This window comes from Quercus lobata, chromosome 8 (assembly GCF_001633185.2).
Source record: "Quercus lobata isolate SW786 chromosome 8, ValleyOak3.0 Primary Assembly, whole genome shotgun sequence".
NCBI lineage: Eukaryota > Viridiplantae > Streptophyta > Magnoliopsida > Fagales > Fagaceae > Quercus > Quercus lobata.
The window spans coordinates 60,799,823-60,810,866 of NC_044911.1; positions in this window are offsets into that span (position 1 = coordinate 60,799,823).

Sequence of the window (11,044 nt, forward strand, 5' to 3'; positions counted from 1 at the left end):
TTATTAAATTAATGGTTTGGTTTGGTTTCTCAAAAAAAAAAAAAAGATTGGGTGTATCTCTTTAAAATTAAACATTTACTTTTTTCTTTTTTCTTTTTTTAAGTACAGCTTATGTATTCAACTCATCTTTTTAAGCTGAATAAATCAAGAAAATAAACTATGTATCTCTTTAAAATTAAACATTTACTCTTTTTTTTTTTTTTTTTAAGTACAGCTTATGTATTCAACTCATCTTTTTAAGCTGAATAAATCAAGAAAATAAACTATCCCATAACTCTTTGCATGTGATTCATGCAATCAAACCTTTCCATTAATAGAGTATCTTTTCAAGCACGGATGGTCAATAATCTCAATTTGAGGGATTATTTGATAATGTCCCTCGACTCAATTCATCTGCGCACATTAGTTACAACATGAATTTGATTAGTACCTTTGACTGCATGTAGTTTTATCATTCATATCGTTTAGGGATAGGGAATATTGCCTTCTACAATAGTGGGGCAAAAGTTAGCAATAGGCTCCGTTAGTGGGCTTTTTGGCCCAGATATACCTAACCCAGTCAAAAAGTGCCCAACATTTGGTTAGTGTATAGCTAGCCAACTGAAAGCCACATAACTCCTCAAATCTCTCTCTCTCTCTCTCTCTCCATGGCTATGGGGGAGCTCAAGGAGGACGATAAATTCCTATTTGAGGTCTGTTAGGGATTTGCTTATTTTGCTAAAACTAAAAATTTTTTATTGAAAGTACTGTAGATAAAGGTAAATGTTAATTGAAATAGTACAATAGGACCTATGAATAATATCAAAAAGTGCAATGGAACCCATAAATAATAGCAAAAATAAACTGAACAGTAAAATAAGTTGGCAAAAAATAATTTAGCCAAACAAACACTTGAATTGTAGTTTGGTACTTCCTGTCCACTAAGAAATGTATTCTTATTTCTCAAAAAAAAAAAGAAAAAAAAAAAAGAAATGTCCACCAAAAAAAGATATTATTTATATCTAATTAAAGTCTTAGAAATAGATAATACTAAAAAGGACATAGTAGCTTTGATCTAAAGGTCCTTTAACATAGTTTGAAATTTTCTTATTTGTTAGTGATCTTTTAAGTGTGTAAACACTTTGTAATATCTTGTTGATATAATTATTTCATCTTTAGTTATCCTTGAACATAGGTCGAAGATTCAACCATGTAAATCTTTGGTGTTCTTCTCTTGTGTGGTTGAATTTATTTATAGTTTCTTCGTGCCTATTATGTTTAAGTCCATATTAGCTTTTACAATCAATCTTGTGTGAGAGTGTTTCTGGAAATTTTCACGCAACAAACCAAAAAGAGATACAATCACGATCACAAAGAAGACAAGAACACTTGAAAAAACTCTTGGGTGTCACAATTTCCACCATTCTCGGTGCCCCTTGGGTGGAAACACTAAGAGAAATTGTTCAAGTAAACTTGTGGTTAGGCTCTTTGAAATTAAATCCTAACAATATCGTAGAGTTGGAGTAGTTGTTGACCCTACACATCACAGCTTCCCCATAAACCACCTTGCTAGAAAACCAAATCATTGAGTTTTATTAAAATAGAAATTGATTGTGAATTTTGCACCAACTTTTGAAAGAACACAGAGCTTTCCCATAGATCTCAACCTCCTCAATAAGACTTCAATACCATGGAAATAACATCTGAAAGGTGCGTGCTTGACACCGAAGCACCAAAAATCTTGTCACTTTTACTGCACCTTTTATGGGTCAATGACCATTTGGAATTCTCTCCGTGGTGATATTTTTATTTAATCAACAAAAGAGAAAGCAAAAGGAGTGAAGACGATCCATGGAATATCTTGTCTAAAGTAAATAGCCATACCAGCACTTATCTCTAAGTAACCAATCATATTAGTTTGTAGTTGTAGTTCTCTAATAGGATCATTTCATAAGAAAGTTCCAGTTAATTTCAAAGCAAATTGACAAGATTCCAAACCGTGTAAAAAGAAAAGGAAAGATTCCAAACGGGACTCAAGGGAAAAGGATTTTTTTGAGAAGACTTTGTCCTAATCATTCATACTTCATAGCTCCTATGGATTTGGATAAGATTCAATCCCATGTGCAATTAACCCCTCCCGACCCACAAACATTTTTACCATTTTTATTTTTTAACTTTTACTTTTTTTACTTCTTTTTATTTAAGGGCTGAGATTGAAAGCTATTTTTTTTCAAGTTTTAATCTCTTGATAGCTATTGTATCAGGTGCAAGTATTGCACATAATCTCAATCAATGCCTAAAGCCTAAGGGCTAAGATTAAAAGCTATTTTTTTTCAAATTTTAATCTCTTGATAGCTATTGTATTAGGTGCAAGTATTGCACCTACTCTCAATCAATGTTGAGGAATCAATGCCTAAAGCCTAGATAGGAAAGAATTTTGGGTATCTATTATACTATGGGTTAAGAATTTTGTGTCTAAATCATATTAGGTTGATAGGTTCAGTGTAGTGATGCACTGGACCTAAGTCAAATCCTTATACTATATATTACTACATTTGTTCTTAAAATATTAAATACTAAATAAAGTCAATAAAGTTTAGAAAAACCCTTAAAAACAAAAATGTTTAGAAGAATGGGCTTTTTTTTTTCTTTTTTTTTTTTTGGAGAAAAGTTAGAAGCAAGTTACCTATGCCTTTCAAACAGTTCGTCCTTTTTTTGATGAATTCAAACAGTTCATCCTAATCCTATACTGTTTTGAACCAAGTTGATTGATTTTTCAGATTTTACCATTTGAAGTTTTGAAATATGAATTTTATCATTTGAAGTTATATTTTGTTGCATCAGTAGCCCTTATATTTTCCGTTAAGTGACACATAAACTTGCTACGTGTGTTTAGTTCATCCAATAAAATGATTAAATATCATTTTTGTTTTTTAGACTACAAAAATGACATGACATTATTTTATTAGACAAACTAAACATGTGTGACAAGTTTATGCAACATTTAACAGAAAATATGGACAATAAGGCTGCAATTACAAACAGAATATAACTTCAGAAAATAAAATTCAAATTCTAAAACTTTAAAGCATAGAATCTAAATATTTCTAAACTTTTGGGTATAATTAGCACTTTGTCCTTAATTTTTTGAAGTACATTGGTAAAAGCATGTATTATTGTAGTGACACTGACATGCATCAGATTCCAGCAACCGGGCTCAAAGTCAAAGCAGAGTAAAATTTCACGAAGAGGCCTTCGATGAGAACCACCAGGTACGGGCCATCAACATCTTTCCCTTCGCCTTTATATCAGATTTACAATCAATATTTGGGGTTCTGGAGCTCTGGGGACCCAAAACTTAAATTTGTTTACACTGACTTTCTTCAGTAATTAAAGCCATTTGATCATAGTCTAAGGTTCTAACCTCTTCCCATAATGTTAGAACCTAAAAAAAAAAAAAAAAAAAAAAGTCCACCATTCTATACACTTTATACTACACCATTATTGTGCTTTGTGAACTACTACAACGGTTGAAGAGTAAAATTTTTCTTGTACTAGAAGTAGTAGTGCAGCATTTAGTATTTTAGACAATAGGCAGTACGTGACTTGTAGTGCAGCATTAGCATTGGTGGGGTTTGGTGAACTATCATAATTGGGATCATCTAGAAAGAATGATCTATTTCTGTACTTGACTGTATCAAATTTTCAGAAAGGCCAAAAATTTTGCAGTGTAAATATATCTTATTTTGACAATTCAGTCGTTGAAAAATGTTGTAACATTGTCAAAAGTTGGAGAATACTTCTCAGACCCTCGGATAGAAGCTTGAAAAATAATAATAAATAAAACCTTCGGATGGAAACCTTTCTTTTCATATTGGGGACAAAAAAATTATTACAATGTTTTACAGGCTAAAATGGCCAATTAGTTGGCCAAAATATTTGGCGATCATCTTCCAATGTTTTGGAAATATATATGGATGTACCACTTTTATAGAACTTGAGTTTGTTGTGTAATTTGAATTTTTTGAAAAAATAACTTCCAAATTTATCGTGCTATTTTTTATAGAACTTGAGTTTCATAAAAGTGGTACATCCATATATATTTCCAAAACATTGGAAGATGATCGCCAAATATTTTGGCCAACTAATTGGCCATTTTAGCCTGTAAAACATTGTAATAATTTTTTTGTCCCCAATATGAAAAGAAAGGTTTCCATCCGAAGGTTTTATTTATTATTATTTTTCAAGCTTCTATCCGAGGGTCTGAGAAGTATTCTCCAACTTTTGACAATGTTACAACATTTTTCAACGACTGAATTGTCAAAATAAGATATATTTACACTGCAAAATTTTTGGCCTTTCTGAAAATTTGATACAGTCAAGTACAGAAATAGATCATTCTTTCTAGATGATCCCAATTATGATAGTTCACCAAACCCCACCAATGCTAATGCTGCACTACAAGTCACGTACTGCCTATTGTCTAAAATACTAAATGCTGCACTACTACTTCTAGTACAAGAAAAATTTTACTCTTCAACCGTTGTAGTAGTTCACAAAGCACAATAATGGTGTAGTATAAAGTGTATAGAATGGTGGACTTTTTTTTTTTTTTTTTTTTTTAGGTTCTAACATTATGGGAAGAGGTTAGAACCTTAGACTATGATCAAATGGCTTTAATTACTGAAGAAAGTCAGTGTAAACAAATTTAAGTTTTGGGTCCCCAGAGCTCCAGAACCCCAAATATTGATTGTAAATCTGATATAAAGGCGAAGGGAAAGATGTTGATGGCCCGTACCTGGTGGTTCTCATCGAAGGCCTCTTCGTGAAATTTTACTCTGCTTTGACTTTGAGCCCGGTTGCTGGAATCTGATGCATGTCAGTGTCACTACAATAATACATGCTTTTACCAATGTACTTCAAAAAATTAAGGACAAAGTGCTAATTATACCCAAAAGTTTAGAAATATTTAGATTCTATGCTTTAAAGTTTTAGAATTTGAATTTTATTTTCTGAAGTTATATTCTGTTTGTAATTGCAGCCTTATTGTCCATATTTTCTGTTAAATGTTGCATAAACTTGTCACACATGTTTAGTTTGTCTAATAAAATAATGTCATGTCATTTTTGTAGTCTAAAAAACAAAAATGATATTTAATCATTTTATTGGATGAACTAAACACACGTAGCAAGTTTATGTGTCACTTAACGGAAAATATAAGGGCTACTGATGCAACAAAATATAACTTCAAATGATAAAATTCATATTTCAAAACTTCAAATGGTAAAATCTGAAAAATCAATCAACTTGGTTCAAAACAGTATAGGATTAGGATGAACTGTTTGAATTCATCAAAAAAAGGACGAACTGTTTGAAAGGCATAGGTAACTTGCTTCTAACTTTTCTCCAAAAAAAAAAAAAGAAAAAAAAAAGCCCATTCTTCTAAACATTTTTGTTTTTAAGGGTTTTTCTAAACTTTATTGACTTTATTTAGTATTTAATATTTTAAGAACAAATGTAGTAATATATAGTATAAGGATTTGACTTAGGTCCAGTGCATCACTACACTGAACCTATCAACCTAATATGATTTAGACACAAAATTCTTAACCCATAGTATAATAGATACCCAAAATTCTTTCCTATCTAGGCTTTAGGCATTGATTCCTCAACATTGATTGAGAGTAGGTGCAATACTTGCACCTAATACAATAGCTATCAAGAGATTAAAATTTGAAAAAAAATAGCTTTTAATCTTAGCCCTTAGGCTTTAGGCATTGATTGAGATTATGTGCAATACTTGCACCTGATACAATAGCTATCAAGAGATTAAAACTTGAAAAAAAATAGCTTTCAATCTCAGCCCTTAAATAAAAAGAAGTAAAAAAAGTAAAAGTTAAAAAATAAAAATGGTAAAAATGTTTGTGGGTCGGGAGGGGTTAATTGCACATGGGATTGAATCTTATCCAAATCCATAGGAGCTATGAAGTATGAATGATTAGGACAAAGTCTTCTCAAAAAAATCCTTTTCCCTTGAGTCCCGTTTGGAATCTTTCCTTTTCTTTTTACACGGTTTGGAATCTTGTCAATTTGCTTTGAAATTAACTGGAACTTTCTTATGAAATGATCCTATTAGAGAACTACAACTACAAACTAATATGATTGGTTACTTAGAGATAAGTGCTGGTATGGCTATTTACTTTAGACAAGATATTCCATGGATCGTCTTCACTCCTTTTGCTTTCTCTTTTGTTGATTAAATAAAAATATCACCACGGAGAGAATTCCAAATGGTCATTGACCCATAAAAGGTGCAGTAAAAGTGACAAGATTTTTGGTGCTTCGGTGTCAAGCACGCACCTTTCAGATGTTATTTCCATGGTATTGAAGTCTTATTGAGGAGGTTGAGATCTATGGGAAAGCTCTGTGTTCTTTCAAAAGTTGGTGCAAAATTCACAATCAATTTCTATTTTAATAAAACTCAATGATTTGGTTTTCTAGCAAGGTGGTTTATGGGGAAGCTGTGATGTGTAGGGTCAACAACTACTCCAACTCTACGATATTGTTAGGATTTAATTTCAAAGAGCCTAACCACAAGTTTACTTGAACAATTTCTCTTAGTGTTTCCACCCAAGGGGCACCGAGAATGGTGGAAATTGTGACACCCAAGAGTTTTTTCAAGTGTTCTTGTCTTCTTTGTGATCGTGATTGTATCTCTTTTTGGTTTGTTGCGTGAAAATTTCCAGAAACACTCTCACACAAGATTGATTGTAAAAGCTAATATGGACTTAAACATAATAGGCACGAAGAAACTATAAATAAATTCAACCACACAAGAGAAGAACACCAAAGATTTACATGGTTGAATCTTCGACCTATGTTCAAGGATAACTAAAGATGAAATAATTATATCAACAAGATATTACAAAGTGTTTACACACTTAAAAGATCACTAACAAATAAGAAAATTTCAAACTATGTTAAAGGACCTTTAGATCAAAGCTACTATGTCCTTTTTAGTATTATCTATTTCTAAGACTTTAATTAGATATAAATAATATCTTTTTTTGGTGGACATTTCTTTTTTTTTTTTCTTTTTTTTTTTGAGAAATAAGAATACATTTCTTAGTGGACAGGAAGTACCAAACTACAATTCAAGTGTTTGTTTGGCTAAATTATTTTTTGCCAACTTATTTTACTGTTCAGTTTATTTTTGCTATTATTTATGGGTTCCATTGCACTTTTTGATATTATTCATAGGTCCTATTGTACTATTTCAATTAACATTTACCTTTATCTACAGTACTTTCAATAAAAAATTTTTAGTTTTAGCAAAATAAGCAAATCCCTAACAGACCTCAAATAGGAATTTATCGTCCTCCTTGAGCTCCCCCATAGCCATGGAGAGAGAGAGAGAGAGAGAGATTTGAGGAGTTATGTGGCTTTCAGTTGGCTAGCTATACACTAACCAAATGTTGGGCACTTTTTGACTGGGTTAGGTATATCTGGGCCAAAAAGCCCACTAACGGAGCCTATTGCTAACTTTTGCCCCACTATTGTAGAAGGCAATATTCCCTATCCCTAAACGATATGAATGATAAAACTACATGCAGTCAAAGGTACTAATCAAATTCATGTTGTAACTAATGTGCGCAGATGAATTGAGTCGAGGGACATTATCAAATAATCCCTCAAATTGAGATTATTGACCATCCGTGCTTGAAAAGATACTCTATTAATGGAAAGGTTTGATTGCATGAATCACATGCAAAGAGTTATGGGATAGTTTATTTTCTTGATTTATTCAGCTTAAAAAGATGAGTTGAATACATAAGCTGTACTTAAAAAAAAAAAAAAAAAGAGTAAATGTTTAATTTTAAAGAGATACATAGTTTATTTTCTTGATTTATTCAGCTTAAAAAGATGAGTTGAATACATAAGCTGTACTTAAAAAAAGAAAAAAGAAAAAAGTAAATGTTTAATTTTAAAGAGATACACCCAATCTTTTTTTTTTTTTTGAGAAACCAAACCAAACCATTAATTTAATAATCAACGAACATGAACATCAACAATAACCAAATGGAAAAAGTTTAGTGGAACAGATTCCATCCAAACGTCAAATGGAAAAGAAAGCTTAGTTCTCTTGGTTATGACATAGGCTACATCATTGTCCTGCCTCTTTGTACATATGAGAGAAGGAATGAGTTCGTAACAAACCCAAGATAGACTTAGCGTGTTTAACAATACTAGTCACATACTCGCACATTGTGTGTGATAATTTTTTTAGGATGATCTCATTAAATATTTTATTAATAATATAATTTTAGTTATTAACCATTAGTTTTTCATTAGTTTTTAAGTTAATATAAACCTTAAATATTCCTTTTTTTTTTTTTTTTTTTTACCTTTACACACACGCGCGCGCGCGCACACACACATATAATATGAATCTTTACACATACCTTTAAGAAAACTCTATATATTCCATTTCTTTGGATTCATAAAATTATAGACCACTATTCCATAATGATAGTTGTGGTTGCACAATTTTCCTGGCCCAAACTCTATTGGTTAGGCCTTGGCCCAAAGCACAACCCACAATATGTATTTGTAGAGAATGGGTCTAAGAACTTGGCCTCAGTCAACCTATTCGGTCTAATGCATGGATAATATTGACACCGAGAATGGAAGAACCAGAAATGAACTCTCCTCCCTGATTCTATTCCTTTTTGCTCTCATTACAATTTTTCCCCGTCCCATTCTCTGAGGGGCTTTTTTACATTATATAGTTCTTCTCCTATCATCTCCACCTTACACTTGTTGATCATCCAAGCATCTACTTGAGCATCTGTCCCATCAGCCGCCCCCATCCCTCCCTTTGTGAGTTGCAGAGGCCAAGGCGGTACTGTTCAGGGGTCTTTTCCTCATTAATGCGGCCAAGAGGGTGGTTGGGGCGCAATTAATGTGGTGGTAGCCTTTGTCAGATATTTTGGGATTTTATTCATTTTATATGTGGGGAGGATGAACGGGAGTGAGTGGAGAGAGTTTTCTGTTTGGGCTTCGTGATGTCCGAGGATGAGTTACTCCTCGGACAGGTTTCCGTGACGTCATTGGGATTGAGTAGCGCTTCACACGTGGTTTTTCTTCAGACAGGACGCTCCTCGGACGGGCCTGAATCTGGAATAGCCCATCATATTTGGGTCGGGCCCCACAATAGCCCCTCAAAACTCCGGTTTTTATCTCCTTCCGAGGAGAAAAAGTGGGGTTTTGATGTCAGTGGAAAGATGGAAGTAGGGAGAGTCGTTGAGGCGCGCGTGCGAACTGCTACTTTTGACGCGCTACAATTTACGAGGCGCGGCCATTAACTTCTGGAGGCGTTATGTTCCCTTCATCCAACGGTGTGGCGCGGATCGAACGGCCATCATTTCTTTTTTGTATTTTTAGGCAGGAGTGATCTTTTCTCTCTCCTCTCGTCTATATAAGACGTCAGAGGGGTTCAGTTACTTTTTTATCTACGTTTCCTAAACCTTCAAGGACTCCAGAGAACTCCAGCGAATCCCAGAGATACACGAACGTCTGCGTCCGTTACTCCGTTTTGCCGTTTCTGTGAAGCGTTTTGCCCCAAAAAAGATTTCCAGGCGATCCCTTGAGCGTTTAGTGAAGGTATCGGTACGTTTCGTTCATCTTGCCGTTTCAATTCTATCCTCGGACTCTACTTTTCTTCTCAGTCTTTACTTTCGTTTCCTCAGTTCAGTTCAGATGGGTAGATTTCAGAAATTAATAAAAACTCCAGCCGCCATGGAGGCCTTTAGGGCTAAATACCACATTCCCCCGGGGGTTGGGCTGCAGTACTGTCCTCTTGAAGGAGTATTGACAGATAGAGGTCTGGGGGAGGTCGTTATCCCCATGATCGTTTTCATAGAGGGAGGGATGACACTTCCCATGCGTAGGATTACAAGGGACTACCTGTTCAACCATAGGTTGACGCCATATCAGTGTGCCCCGAATATGTTCAAGATACTAGACTGTGTAGATGTCTTAAACGAGCGGATGAATCTAGGCCTCACCTGGCATGATGTGGTTCATCTGTATGAATGTCACCGCATCGGGGAGGATGGGTACTATCTTAAGTCCCGGAACGAGGACGTTAGGTTGATTTCTTGTCTCCCAATATCCAATAAGACTGTGAAGAATGACTTCCTTATTGCTTCTGGGGAGTGGTTTGACGGTTTTCACTGTCCAACTCGGGCAGGAAACCCAGGTGCGGCGTTTGGGGAAGGATTTAGTATTGGGGGGTTATTATATATATATATATATATATATATATATTTTGCTTTCCCTGTTATTGGAAGATTTTGGGAACTGACCCTATTTTTCTTGGTTGTTTGCAGATAAGGTTCACGTTGCTCCTCGGATAAACTTTGTGAACGTGCCAGCGTTGAACTACCTTCTTAGGTCGGAGATCTACATTTCCGAGGACGGGCAGTTGCGTGCTGCCCATCTAGTTTTGGGCTATCAACCTCTGAGCAGCGCTTTCCAGGCTATCGGTCACGCCATAAGGGCTGGTAGTCCGAGGTTGGCTAGGATTGACGTGTCCCGGGACGGGTTCTTAGCCGACCATGATCTGCCACCAGTTGTGTTGCCCGGTGTTAGAGATCCCTACCTGGCCGAGCAGCTACCTCCGTCGATCGAGCCTGGTGTTGCTGTTCAGGCTGAAGAGGAGGCTGAATCATCTCGTCTTTTCCTTGAGGACGAGATAGACGAGTTTCACTTTGAGGAGGAAGTTCAGCAGACCTCCTTGGTGGAACTTTCCGATCCTGAAGGAGAGCGGGATCGACATTCTGCAGCAGGTGTTCCTTCCATTGTTATCTGCTCAGACGATACTTCGGACGAAGAGAGACAGCCCATGGCAGGAAAGGGAAAATCCTTGAAGGAACTGATGGCCTCCCGAGGGAAAGGTCAGTCATCGAAAGGGCCCTCCCCCTCGAAAGTCAAAACCCTTCCCCCTGTGGTCCCTCAGGGCATTTCCGAGCCTGGCCTTAAGGTTAATCCGGACTTAAAGAAG